Source organism: Cygnus olor, chromosome 7, assembly GCF_009769625.2.
Source record: "Cygnus olor isolate bCygOlo1 chromosome 7, bCygOlo1.pri.v2, whole genome shotgun sequence".
Taxonomy (NCBI): Eukaryota; Metazoa; Chordata; class Aves; order Anseriformes; family Anatidae; genus Cygnus; species Cygnus olor.
Window position 1 is genome coordinate 36,272,832 of NC_049175.1, and position 13,679 is coordinate 36,286,510.

The 13,679-nt window shown below is 39.7% G+C and overlaps 1 long non-coding RNA gene across 2 annotated transcripts; it reads left to right on the forward strand.

The window, feature by feature from the left end:
• Positions 1–2,820: 2,820 nt before the first annotated feature.
• On the forward strand, positions 2,821–11,428 carry LOC121072884. Of its 2 annotated transcripts, none has more exons than XR_005821429.1 (2): positions 2,821–2,944; positions 9,892–11,428. It is a non-coding gene; the product is annotated as an uncharacterized LOC121072884 (long non-coding RNA). The 2 variants fall into 2 exon arrangements; XR_005821428.1 differs by lacking the exon at positions 2,821–2,944 and adding an exon at positions 9,596–9,770.
• The last annotated feature ends 2,251 nt before the right edge of the window (positions 11,429–13,679 follow it).

Below are 13,679 nucleotides of genomic sequence, written 5' to 3' on the forward strand. Positions count from 1 at the left end.
ATTCCTAAATGGGCCATGAGGGAGACTTCTCAAGAAGTAAGCTAGGTGCAGCAAGTGAGAGGCTCAGGACAAGCAGCCAGGCAGGATTCACTGCTGTGATAGGAAAACAGAGCAGAAGTGTCCCGAGGAGGGAGATTTTGGAGATTTACTCATCAGTGAAGAGCATTCCCATAGGAGGAGGGGAGGAAGGATAGTGCCCTTACAAAATCATAATTACAGGGTAATCAAAACTTTTCGTGTAATTATTCACAAAGAGTGCAAGTCAGATTTGGAGAGAAAGACAATTTCTGTTGCTCCCCTGTCACTGCCCCAAATTCTCTCCATGGCTCACATTCTTGTCAAAGAGTTGGATTCGGAGGGGAACAGGGTGGCAGCACCAAGCTTGCAGAATATGATCAGGTGGTGTCAACCTCCCAATGTCTGCAGAATCTGTGTGTTTAGGGCATGATGGAGCAGCCCTTTGAGCTCCCCTTGGAAAACACTTTTGCAGGGCTTATATCTGCCCAGAGAGGCTCCTGGGCTTGACTTCGCATTCTCAGCTGAAGCTGGGATGGTTTTTGCTGTTTTGGATATGGCAACATCTCCCAAAATGTCCAGGAGCTTCATAACCAGGGCTGCAAGGAACCTAGAGAGGTGGTTTCTTTCTCTCTTTACTTAATTTGTCTTCCGTGGGATTGAAGTCATCATGAAAAATAGTATTGCTGTTACGGCTTCTGCTGTCAATGCTTGCCTCCTATTTGCATTCCCCAAGCTCCCACCTTCATCCTCATCGTTTTCTCCCTTCAGAATTATAACAAACCCCAAAACAATGTGTTCATAACATTTCCTCCAATTTCAAAAAAATGAAAGAATAAAAAACAGCTAGCAGATGCTGATTTTCTCACTTAACTGCACATATTTTATAGTAATTCTCTCTGATTTTCTCCCAAGACACCCACCTGACCTTCCTTTCTCTCCAGTCTCTCCCAGCAGTGACCAAACACTGCTAATCATGTGATATTCAGCCATGGAAATAGTCTGCAACTAAGAGAAATTTACCCTCTGACCTCAACGCCTTCGCATGCACAATAGAGACCAAGACATGTCTTTGCGAAAAGGAATGCATTTTCTTGGCAAAAACTGATTTTTATACCAAACCAAATTAATACTATGAAAAGAATGTGGTTTGGTGTTTTTTGTTTCTTTTTTTTTCTTTGTTTTGCTATTTCACAAAAGCAATACAAATAAAATAAAAAAACTATTCAGTGATTTTACAACGAAGAATAACAAAATACAGTTTCCAAGAATTTTGAAGGAAGTTAAAGCGGAGCATGATAAATACTTTTGCTTCTCTCTACAAAACTGCAAGTAGTTTACAAGTGTGAATTACTGTTGAATTACTGTGCTCTGATGAAGAGCAGGGATTATTTAGACCAGAAGTTTTCAACCTCATCCACAGATGATTTAGTTGTACGAGCATCTCCAGCACACTTCCTTCCCCATTGCAGGTGGGAGACTGAAATCTCTGTGCTAACAAAACCAATAATTTTCTAGGAAAAAAGAAAAAAAAAAAAAGAAAAAAAGTTTGGGAAACTGTTGTTGAAATGAATTTCAGCTGCCTTTGTTATCTGAAAATAAGGAGAAGGCTCTACACCATCTGAGCCGTCAGATTTCCATGCATCACCAAGTGCTTTACAGGGTGTTGGTCAGCCATGACGAGCTCGGGCTCACTTTTAGCTGGAGGGGCTGTGATGCAGCGGCTGAAGTGAAGAGTCTTGTTCACACACCAGTTCTGTTGCAAGACCTGGGAACAGAACTTTTCTGTCTTTCCCATCCGCAAAGAGCAAAGCTGATATTTTTCAGTCTAGATTATTATTTTTTTTTCTTGGATTAAGGAAAACAAAAATGAGAGAGAAAGAAAACCAGTGACTCATTTCAGTTTCTTTGCTGAAACACAGCTGCCCTTGTCACAGGAACATGATTCTTAGAGCCTGCATCCAAAATTTATTGCAAAATAAAACTGAAACTTTTAAAAACAACCAGGCTAAATGTTGTTACTAATTCTTTTTTAATATGTATTAGTGAGTGTAGGTCCAGATTCAAGCCAGGATCAAGGGTAGAACTGGAAACTTGGGAGAAACAAAGTTCTTGTGAAATTTTCAGACAAATTTTGCAAGCCCACACAGCCTACATTGGTTGGACAAGCTTCAAAATAACTATGCATTTTTCAAAGCTTTGATGCTTCTGGACCTTGTGAAATTCCTGTAGTGGCAGGTCAGTTTAACTGCGCCCACACAACAACCCAAAGGTGATATTGTATTTCTTTCTCTACTTTTTGAAAATGTACAAAAAGGCATGAGTCCAGTGTTCCTAATTCATGAACTAAAAGGACTATGTACATGCATAAGTCTCCTCCAAACTTTCGTAGTGCAATCTTTCCATTTTAGGAAAAAACATTCTTGCTTTGCCATGATCTTTCTTCCTGAGAAATACTGAGACCATACTTCTGAACTTTGAATGACCACCTCTCTGATGTTAGTAACTTTCCCTGTTAACACAGTGCCATGTTTCTACAAATGATCATATACCTTGGTGATAAAACTGCCTTGTTCAGGAAACGTGTTCAGCAGTGACATTTGCTGTATGGAGCTGTGTCTTGTGAGCCTAAAATTTGAGCTGCTTCTTAACTGAGAACAACCTGGTTGGCACTGCATAGTGCCCAAAGAGGAGGGAGTAAAAGGATTTGAGGGAATCAAGCGCTTCAGAAAGGACTTTTGCTCAGCTTGACTGAAATAAAAGAAAAATATTGCTGTGTGAGTAAGCCAAGCGTGATCGGTGTTTGCAGCCTCTTCTTCATTTCATGGGTAAGGCCAGAAAGAAAAATGTCCTGAAGTTGGGCAGGGAGGCAGTGCAGAGGACAGCGTGAGATGAGAGGGAAGAAAGATGACCTGGTTTTGCTTCCAAGGTAATTTTACATCACTTTAACTATATTTAGTTACATTTATATTTAATAGGGTAGCAACTATTGGACTGAGATTTTTATTGTTTTTTTCTGAGTAATTTAAATTTCCAAGAGGTTTTTTTTTTTTTTTTTTTTTTTTTTTTTTTTTTTTTTTTTTTTTCCTAAGACTATGTGACCTTCTTTCATGAGTTTATTTTAGATCTAGCGGAATGTCCCAGAGAAAATTCCAAATGGTCCTTAATATATGAAATGTTTCCAGAAAGGAGAAATTCTCAGTGGACTATGAAACTATTTTTCAATCATGGTGTATGGCACACAAACCACAGCTGAGTTTTTTTCAGTAGGAAACTATTGCCCAGTGGGTTAAAAGAAAATAAAGGATAATGGGATTTTTCCGTAAGGCTGGAGCCGTTCACAGGGGTTTCCTCCCCACTAGATGTCACTGGAACTGTTTGAAATGTTTGGAACAAACAGCCCCAAACTGCCCAGGTTTGGAGCTTTGTTACTAATATGAGACTTGGACCAGGTTTCTTTAGAGCTTTTCTCTGCTTCATGGGCCTTTCACGGGATCCTGGACTAAGTGATGGGTAAGCATGCATGGTTCGTGCTCTGGCACAGATCTGGGGACAGTGCAGGTGAAACTCATCAACCTTGGCATTGCACTTGGAGGATTTGGTCTTCTTTGGGCAAGCCAAATGGAATCAAAGAAAATGCCTGGGTGCCACCACCGTTTGGCTGGGGGGGTCTTTGAAGGAAGAGCAGGGTGGTGCAGAAAGCGAGTGGCTGTCTCAGCACACCTCTTCCCATGGCTGCAGCCACCCCGTGCTGGGAGCGCTGTGTTGTGAACCACAGACAGAGCTTGGGCGCTTGTGCACTCTGCCACAAAAACAAGGGATTTCTGACAACTTGTGCCATTAAATTTTCCATGGTTCTCCTCCTCAGGAGTACCGATGTTAACCTCATGCCGCTGAGAAGAGCAGCTCCTCATATTATTAGGGCTACTATTTAAATTCTCCCTGTAGTTCCAATTGACTACAGGAATCTTCTTCCATTCTTATTCAAAATTCAGTTTAGTGTGATTATGTGGCCATGCATCAAATATGGCAGTATAATATGTCCTTTCATCTACTTGCCATAATACATCCCTTTTAGTGCCACATAAATCCCTGAAAATATTGCTGTCTTCTGCTCTTGAGATTCTTCATGTGCCTCTTTGCCTTACTGCCTTCCTCGTCTATTGTATCTCCAAGCTGAATTAATTCTTTTTCTTCCCCAACCTGGCTGCTATGCTGTAACTCCTGCTTTTGAGCAGCCACCATGAAACAGCAGCTCTTCCAGAGTAAGAGAGGAGCCAGGACGAGCCCGGTGCTGGCAGGACCCTCCTGGCCGTGCCAGCGTCCAGGCTCTGCTCTGGCTGGCGGCTGCTCGCAGCCTCCCCGGGCTGGCAGCACCTGCTGTCAGAGTAGCTCAGCTGCAGGGGCTCTTGCAGCACCGAGGAGGTGGTAACTGAGGAATTAAGGAAGCCAACACCGGACATCTACAGCGGCACCCCAGCAGTGACAGCGGCTGTTCTGCTCAGCCACAGAAGTCAGCAAGTGGGATGTCACTGGGAGAAACACGGGTCCATGTGGGGGCCTGGGCACTGCCCTGTGATGCTAAAGATCTGCTGCTTTTGCAGCGACAATTTAGTCCATGCACAAGCTACATTACAACACACTGTATTTATTTTACACAGGTAACTGCAGGTGGACACCAAATACCTTGAATCCCTTTCCATCCACAAAAGTGTAAGCATTGCACCATGGGCACCTGCTGGTTCTTTACTGAGACTCCTGGTTGTAACTCTTCCTCTAGGATCACCTTCATCAATCCTTTCCCCACGTAGGCAATGGAGAGCACAAGCTTGCCTGTGCCCCATAGCAGCAATGGGGCTCCACAAACTTTCCTGAACCCCCTACTTCCCTGTGCTTCACAGAGTGCATATTGGTTTTGGCTTTTTTAATTAATTAATGACCTGCTTGCACCACTTCAGCTAAACCCACCTGTAGGCACAGTTGACTCATGAAGCATACACAAGAAACAAGGGTATATTCCCTTACACAACTTCTGTATTAAGTTATTACATTAAGCCAGCAAACTTTCAACCTTCTCAGTACTCAATAAATTTAAGAAAATGAATTGAAGTTACTTGCCTATTTTAATATGTACTCCTGAAGACATTTTCCATTTTTTTTCATGGTTTAATTAAAGCCTCATGGCAATGGTATGCTTCTTTCTACCTACTATACCAGTGGTTAAAAAATTACGGGACTTCAAGTACCCTGCATGTCATTAATTGCTCTGCTGAAGATAAAAGAGCAGCGATATTTTTATCACAACTGCTACAGCAGGCAAAATTAAAAGTGCCCCTTGCTCATGCCAGTGGAGCCAGCCAGGAGCAGGGCCATGGCACTCACCACTCCCATCCCTGCATCCCACCACCTGCTGATGCCCAGCCCCCCATTAGTGCCCTTCGATCTCGCAGCCCATTTTGGGAACTAGTTCATTCTGCCGCAAGTCCTGACAAGCAGAGGAGCTTCCCCGCCCCACTGCTTAACATTAAAAAATAAAGTAGAGAAATCTCTAAATTAAGAAAGTCCTGGCAGAGTACATTCAGCGCAGGACAATGCAGAGGAAGGTTACAAGTATATTAGGATAAGGGCACCACAATTATATGAAGAAGTCTGGAGAGAAAAGATTACATTGTTCTGACAACAACATTTTTCAAACATTTAGACCTTTAATATCATTAATTTAAAGTACAAGATTAAATATTTTATGCAAATATTAGACAACAGCAAAGAGCTCCGCATATTAGGATTTAAAACAAATTGAAAGCATGCAAGACATATTCATTTCTTAAGCAGTTTAGTTAAAAAATCGGTATTGTCTCTATTAGGATTAACTGACAGTAACTCTTTTGTGTTCAAATGGATTTAACTTCACTCTGGTTTGTTTTCCAGATATCATTGTCCTCCAATAATCATGGGTAAAGGGAAACGTAAAAGGACAGATCAAGCAAAAATATATCTTCACATCATAAACACAGAATTATGTTTAAATTTCATTACTAAATGGGATTTCGGCTTCATATACCATACCTAATCCTACAGTATAAAAGATATATAAAACCTCTTGACAAATTCTAACAGACTTTCTGGAAGTTGCATATATTGATTAAAACATCAAGCAGTTACATACAAACCAATAATGAATTACTTCTTGTTGGAAGATAAAACTTTGTGATATTTAAAATTACAGACTTGAAAGTAAGTAAAATTACCCCTAATTATGCAGAAGGGAGCAACACCTTAGCAGTAAACAAGATAAGCACCTCAAACAGCACTAATAATTTTAATTAACATTTTCTAGTTTCCTTTCACCTCCTTTCAAGGTCATCTGCTCCCTTCTCCTGGTACAACATTACAGCACAGTGTTAAAAACTTACATTCCATTACTAATCACTTTGATAAGCCAAAAAAAAAAAAAAATTTACTTTCCAGTACAGATTTTTTTATTTAATCACTTAATCATGTGCAAAAACAAATATTGCACTGTGCAAAGCTGCCGGGAAGGTTTTTGCAGTGAATTGCTATCAGAAGTCACACTCCAGCTACCAGGTTTTGGTTAGTTTTGGGGGCCTGATTCTAAACACCAAAGGCGAAATCCTTCCAGGAGCTTTGTCTATGAGCAGAAACCAATTCACATTTTAAGCATAAGTTTAAAAATTTGGACTATGTCTGAACTTGTGAGTATTCAGACTGCAATCAAAGTTCAAAAGAATAGTGAACTGTGAATACTGAAAAATGAAAATTTGGCATAATATGCTAACCTGCACAGTACATACATTACTTTATCTTAAGCAGCAATTAGAAAATGAATGCTCAGGATATGATTTTGTTAAACTCTTTCTTTTCTTTTTGTAAAACATACAAAAGTTGGTAAGAAAAGGGCTTTGTTATATCAGTGAGTTTGTTCCATGCCACAAATTTAATGTACGAGGTCACTTGGAATATAATGTGTAGAGAAAGAATCTCATTAGGCTAAAAAGAATGTAAAATGTGTCAATTTGATCCAAATGAGAACTGTAGTAAAACCATGTTTGATGTTCATGTGCAATAAATCTTTAACATTTGTCTGTAAAGTATTAGAGAACCCATAGGGAAATCTCTATTTGTGATAGCTGCACATTTTCAATGATTTTTTTCCTATAATCCTTTGTTGACATTTAGCATATGGTAACAGAAAGGAAGATCCTAAAATGAGAATTATTAATTATTATTCTAAGGTAAACAAGATGGACACCTTGCCTGTACCTACGAGGCTTTTGAGAAAGACAGAAATTCTGAGAACCTCCCGCCCCCCCCTTCTCCCCCACTCCCATCACTTGGGGCTGCTCAGATTTTGGTCGCTTTGGGGGGAGAACGTATGAAACCAGAGGTGCCCTTCTTGGGGAGAAAGTATGAAATCAGAGGTGCCCTACCTGGCTGCGGTCACCACAGTGTGAAAGTGTCTGATGGCCACATCCCGCCAGTTGGGTTTTATTTTGATATATTCATATTGTTAATTACCGTTGTATTTCAATTTTCTCTCTAGTATTTTTGTTCATTCATAATAGCTTTATGGTTCAGTGGACCGAAATGACTAAAATGAAAGATTTCCAAGATTTCTTCTGGGAGTAATTTACAAAAGACCACAATTTTTTAATTGTTCCTGATGTTTAGTTCTGGGTATCTGGAAGAGGAGAAATCAGCCCAACTCTTTTAGTTGCCACACCAACCGTATCGGAGATGGATTTTTGATCTCTGTCGATTGCTTCGTTTTCTGCAGCCCAACATCCATATTCTGAGAACTAGCTTATAGCAATGCTGTGGTGTTTATATTTCTGCAGCTCACACTTGCTTTCGCAAGAGAATTACGAGCTATTTACGTCCTTTGAGGAGGCTCAGGGAATAATGGGAGAAATGTCAGAAACAATTAAGAAAAATGGAGGCATTTCATTTAACCAGTAGAAGAAATACATAACTTTTGCTGAATGGCTGAACTCGAAGTGCCACAAGATTGCTACAATATGAGCTCTGGCTCCTGATTATCACGAAGTTGTATAAAAAAACAACCTTACAACACTCGCATGCCAAAGGTTGCAACACAGTCTTTGGCAGGAAACGTGAAAATGCTCCAGCATGGGAAAAGTCTTCGAGCAAACTTGCATCTGTGCTGATTTACGTTTTTACAGCCGCGCGCGCTCTGCGCCAAAGCAACAGCAGCTTTCTGAAGCCAGCAAATGACTTTATGGCCGTGGTAACAGTCCTCACCGGGAAGCGGCACAGCACCAGCACAGCCGTGCCCTGCAAACCCACATCCCCAGCCATACCATCCCCTGCTACAGCATTTGCCCATCTCGTTACAGCCGTGCAGGCCCTTTATCAATAAATGTGGTGTTCTCGGCCGAGTTTTCTTTGGCTTGCAGTCTGCTTTACAAAACCGCTGCATACTTGACAGTTTGCCCTAGTTAAAAATTCTTTGGTCAGAAAAAGCCCGGAGAATGAAACAGTATCTGGTGTTGTAAAATCTTGACCAGATTCTGAAATATTGCCTAAGCCCCTGTCAACTTGAAGGTGATTTCTCCAGGTCATGGTCTGGAAGGGAATTGATGGCACAGTGTGCAGCCTGTGGCTGTTCTGCCTGCACTACATCTCCGTCGGGAGGGTGCGCACTCACCTTTAGCGATCACCACTTTCTGAGCACCTCTGGTTTTGACAGTATAGTTACTTTTATTCATAGATTACAGGTTAAACATAGGAAAATGAATCAAGAAAAAAAAGCTTATGTGCCTACTGCTTTTTTCATTTCTCTATTTCTATCTGAGTGGTTATCAATTACCTAATAACCCCGGGAAAAAATTCTACCTGAGGCAGAAGTAGAGATAATACCTGGTTCTTGCTTCCAACTGTTCACCTCAGCTGTGTCAGCATTTTTCTGATTGTGCGAGTCCATTTTCTAGCTTTTATGGCTGAAGAAACTGAGGCACAAGCAGATGAAATGATGCACACAAGGTCCAGCAAGCCAAAGGTAAATCTGGATATAATGGACAAATACCAGTGTAGTGACCTTCTGGACTGTCCAGCAGTGCTAAAATTAAAGCCATCACTCATGATAGAAAGGGCCTCTTCTGGTACAGTTTCTGAATGTGTCTGTAAACTATAAGGCTGTGGATCAACATAAAATTTGAATATTCTCATTATCAGACCATAGTAATTAAAGTGCTTCTGTCAACAAGATCTTGATGTGCTTAGTTTTAAGCATCTGCCTAAAATTATACTGAAGCAAAACACAAGCTTTGGTATTTTGCCAAATAAGGGTAAGAGCTTAGGAAGAATCAGACTAGATCACCCAGCTGTATAAATTATTAGTCATTACATTAAAATAAGTTCTATATATTTCTGGCATAAGCTCTGACTTACAGTTTTGAAGGGAATTGCCCTGAAGTTACAACAGCCCTGCCCACGCCTTCCTCCTGCGAAACCGAGCTGGCCTCAATAACCCTTTCAGATCAGTGGCAACATTTAGGGTCTTAATTAGAAGGAAAAATACCTAGTTTTTCATTCTCTTTATTAACCCCAGGCTTTTCTGTACTGTGGTACTGTTTTTCTCTTAAAGTCTCAGAGCTTCACCCAGATTTGAGCAAGTTGGGAATGCCTGAAGGAGAAACTGTACAGAACTTTGGAGTGAGATATCACTGCAGGACTGCTTGGGGTTCGGTGCTACCCCCATGTCTTGGTTTGCTTTGGTTTGCTTTGGTTTGCTTTGGTTTGCTTTGGCTGCTCAGGGTGGACTGAAGTATTCATAAAATGCTGTTTTTCAAACTTCTGGATGGATACTAAGGAGATTTTTGTCCTTCTTTTGGGCAGTGACTCAGCAATGCCTCCGCACCGGTGAGGCTAGAGGACGACACCCCCAACGCCATCCCCTGGGGAGGCCACCACAGGAAATCAAACCTTCACCCACTGCAGGAACTCCTCAATATTTCTGCAGCACAGTCCTGGGGGCCAAGCCATGCCTTGTTTGTCTCTCCGAGCATCGCACTGGGGATCAGGCACGTTGCTTTTAATATTCCTAATGGTTCTTTTTCCTTGGCCTAACTTTATTCCACTCATTTTGAAACTCTTGACAACCTTTCATCAAATGCTTCTGACAAACTCAAAGCATATCTAATATGGGCACTAATAATTTAGTACTGTAATTTTATGGGTATTTTAAAGTTCCTGAGTATTACTATTATTTTATGGAATGGCTTTTCCTCCTTTTCTTTGGTCTTTCTTCCTATATTCAGTGGAATTATAGGTGAAATGTATTTCTTGGCTGTTGTTTCATCTTTTGTTCATACAGTTAAATATTGCACTAGTTAAAGATTGCACGAGGCCCCCACATTAAAATTTTATTGTATTTTTGTATTTATTTTTGGCCCAGATCTGGAGGCCTCTCAGGCTCAGGCCTTGTGTAATTTTATTGGTTTGTGGGTGGAGGAAAGGACAAAAATGAGGTTTGTGGCCAGAATGTTATCTTTGGCTATACACATCTATCTGAGGGCCTGATTCTCTCTGGTTCATAAGCACGTAAATCTCGAGCAGCTCCACTGGAAAAAAAAAAAAAAAAAAAAAAAAAGGAAAGAAAAAGGGGGGGTAAAATGATGTAAAATGGATGTAAATTAGATCAGAATCACCTCTGTGGTGGTTGCAATGTAAGAGTTTTGCTATTTATGATGTAGCTGGGAGCTGTTGACTAGCCTCTCTAAAGATAAGAGCCACCTATAACTCAGTGGTGGGCATCTTTTTTTTCATTTTGACTAATGACTGCTGGCTAAACGAAAGATAAAAAACACTTGTTTTTATGAGCTCTACTGCCTATAAGCAACAGCAATAAGAACACAAAACTAATCATGCTGAGAATCACAACTGAATTTTGGTGACCTTGCTGTTGAGTGAAAAGCACCTTATTCTACTCTCCTTCCACAACCAAAAACTATTGAATTCAAGTGCTAATACACAGAGGTTTCAGCCTGAATCAGTTTTTGGTTTTGGTTTTGTTTTATAAAAGGGGGACCATCACATCCTCTGGGGTCTGGGTCTGCATGTTCTACAGCTCACCGTGAATCGTGGCCACCGTATCCTGAGCTGCTTCCTGCCTGGTTCATTGCCATCACCACCATCATGTTCCTCCTTCAAACCTGTCTTTCTCTTGCTTCTTTGCACATATATTCATGTCAGGTCTTTGGCTTGGAAATGACTTCTCCTGTGAGCCAAACCTTCTTATTCTACACTTTAAAATCCTTATGAAATTTGGCTTGCCTTCCAAAGCTAAGCCTCAGCTCCCCTGTTACTCTTCTAAATATAAAACATTTTTATTGCATTAAGTTATGCTGAAAAAAAAATAACAAGACAAGACAAGGCAAGACAAGACAGGACGAAAAGAAAAGAAAAAAGAAAAGAAAAAGAAAAAGAAAAAGAAAAAGAAAAGAAAAGAAAAGAAAAGAAAAGAAAAGAAAAGAAAAGAAAAGAAAAGAAAAGAAAAGAAAAGAAAAGAAAAGAAAAGGAAAGAAAAGAAAAGAAAAGAAAAAAGAAGGAAAATCCCTGCACCCAATGTGAAGCAAGTGTTCAGCATAACAGCGTATCACATGTCTTTCTGTTTTGTCTTGGTATCATCTCCCTTGCACATGCTCTGGGCTCGCTATCTGTATTCCTCCTTGTGTGTCTCCAGCACTGAAAAGCCCTATAGCAGTCATAACTAAAGAGTTGTTTCTAGTCTGAACTGGAGAGTTTTGGAAATGGGAAAAGCTGTCCCATTATTGATCACACTGCACCACTTCCTAAAGAGAAATCTGTTTTCTAGGATATTCATTTAACACCTTCCAAAGACATTAAACTTCACTTTCCTATACAACTGAGGGGAGCCTTTGAAATGAGTTATTTATATTTTTATGTGTCCATTTCATTCATTATTTCAAATCTAATTTTAATTATTTCAACAAAGAAGTGTCTTAATATTCCCAATAATGACACTTGTTAGTTTAAATATTAAAATTCACATTAGGAATTCCCTTGACTGCATGTACATTATTTGCATTATAGATTGGGTGCAAGTCTCAACATATATATATAGTTTATACGCATATACATATAAGCTTATGTACATATACGTATTTTCCAGAAAATGCAGAATTTTAAATGATCTTATCTGATTTGTAAGTGCATAGCAAATGCCAAAGTGATTAGTGATAAACGAGGTCCTAACACTCCAAAATTAAAAGCTCTTAATTTTCAATTTTAAATAAATCCTCATTGTATAGCAGAAATAATTCCTCATAAAGTGTTTCCAACGTTCAGAGAATGCTTTTAGGACATACAGCATTAACATAATTTTTTCGACTGGGGTTCTCACAGGACATCTGATGAAGTCTCTACCCTTAATTTTAATTGCGTAGGCTGCATTCTTAATTAAAAACTGTACAAATGGATTTTATGCCATGCCAAAAGAAATCTGAGTTCATTAGTTATAAAACTTTTTAAAAATTGATGTAAATATGTGAATTCTTTAAAAGTTTGATCTCAGAGTTCTCATTTTATGTTGAGGAGCCTTTTATCTAGAGAATAATAAAGCCAACAGAAATTAAGATAGTCTATGTTTTGTTTTTCTTTTTCTTCCTTTTCTTTTTTTTTTTTTTTGTGTGTGTGTGGTGTACGTGTGTGCTTGCGGGTGGTGGGAGTCAGAGTGTGGGGTTATGTCTTTATGTCATTATGCTTTTCCTTGAAGAATCAAATTCATTTAAATCTAAACTGTGAAGAAAATTAGAGTGGGAAATGCACTGACCCTTTTGTACTGGGTTATATAAATATAAGTTCATATATCTTTTATTAATTCTTCATATTAAAACACAATCACATCATCTCAAGCCAATAAACTTAATGGAAATCTGTCAAACTGTAACTTTGCAGGCAAACTCTGGACATCACTTAAAGAAATATGTGCACCTTATTGATTTTTATTTTAAAGTCTGTGAGTTGTTAATTAAAATGCTTTTCCATAACTTGACAAGCCTTCAAATAACGAATGGGAAACCATGAGAGGTTTGCTTAACCTGACCAGTCGCTACCCTTCCCCTTGGCCAGCCACAAATCTGGCTGCTCGGGACCGTTCTGAGTCAACAGCACCAACCTGGTACTGGTTTTGGTTACACAAAATATCACATGGTCTTAAAAAATACGGGAATAAAGGTCCAGGACTGAAGTCAACATTTCCTGTGTTTTGAATTATTCTGCAGCGTTTCATTATTAGACCCAACCTCTATGGCCACCTTTGGGCAGATGCACCAAGATGTACTCCACCAGCAGCCTTGGCGGGGGTCTTTCATGCTCAAGCTTGTGGCAAAGAAAAAGTAGAAAAAGTGAAATTTTAACAACAGTATTTCTACTTAGTATTCAAATCCAGATTATATGCCAGTATTATAGAAAGAAAAAAAAAAAAAGGCAAATTAAACAATAAAGAAAACAGCCTCTACAAGGAACCATTCTGTTTCTTTCCACCCTCTTCAATGATTTGTGCTTTTGAGCATCTCTGCCACTGGATCTGGCTGAGCGTGGCAGCAGTGGTGTTGAAATACCACATGAAAAGCTGTGTAAGTGCTTGTGACATTTACAACATG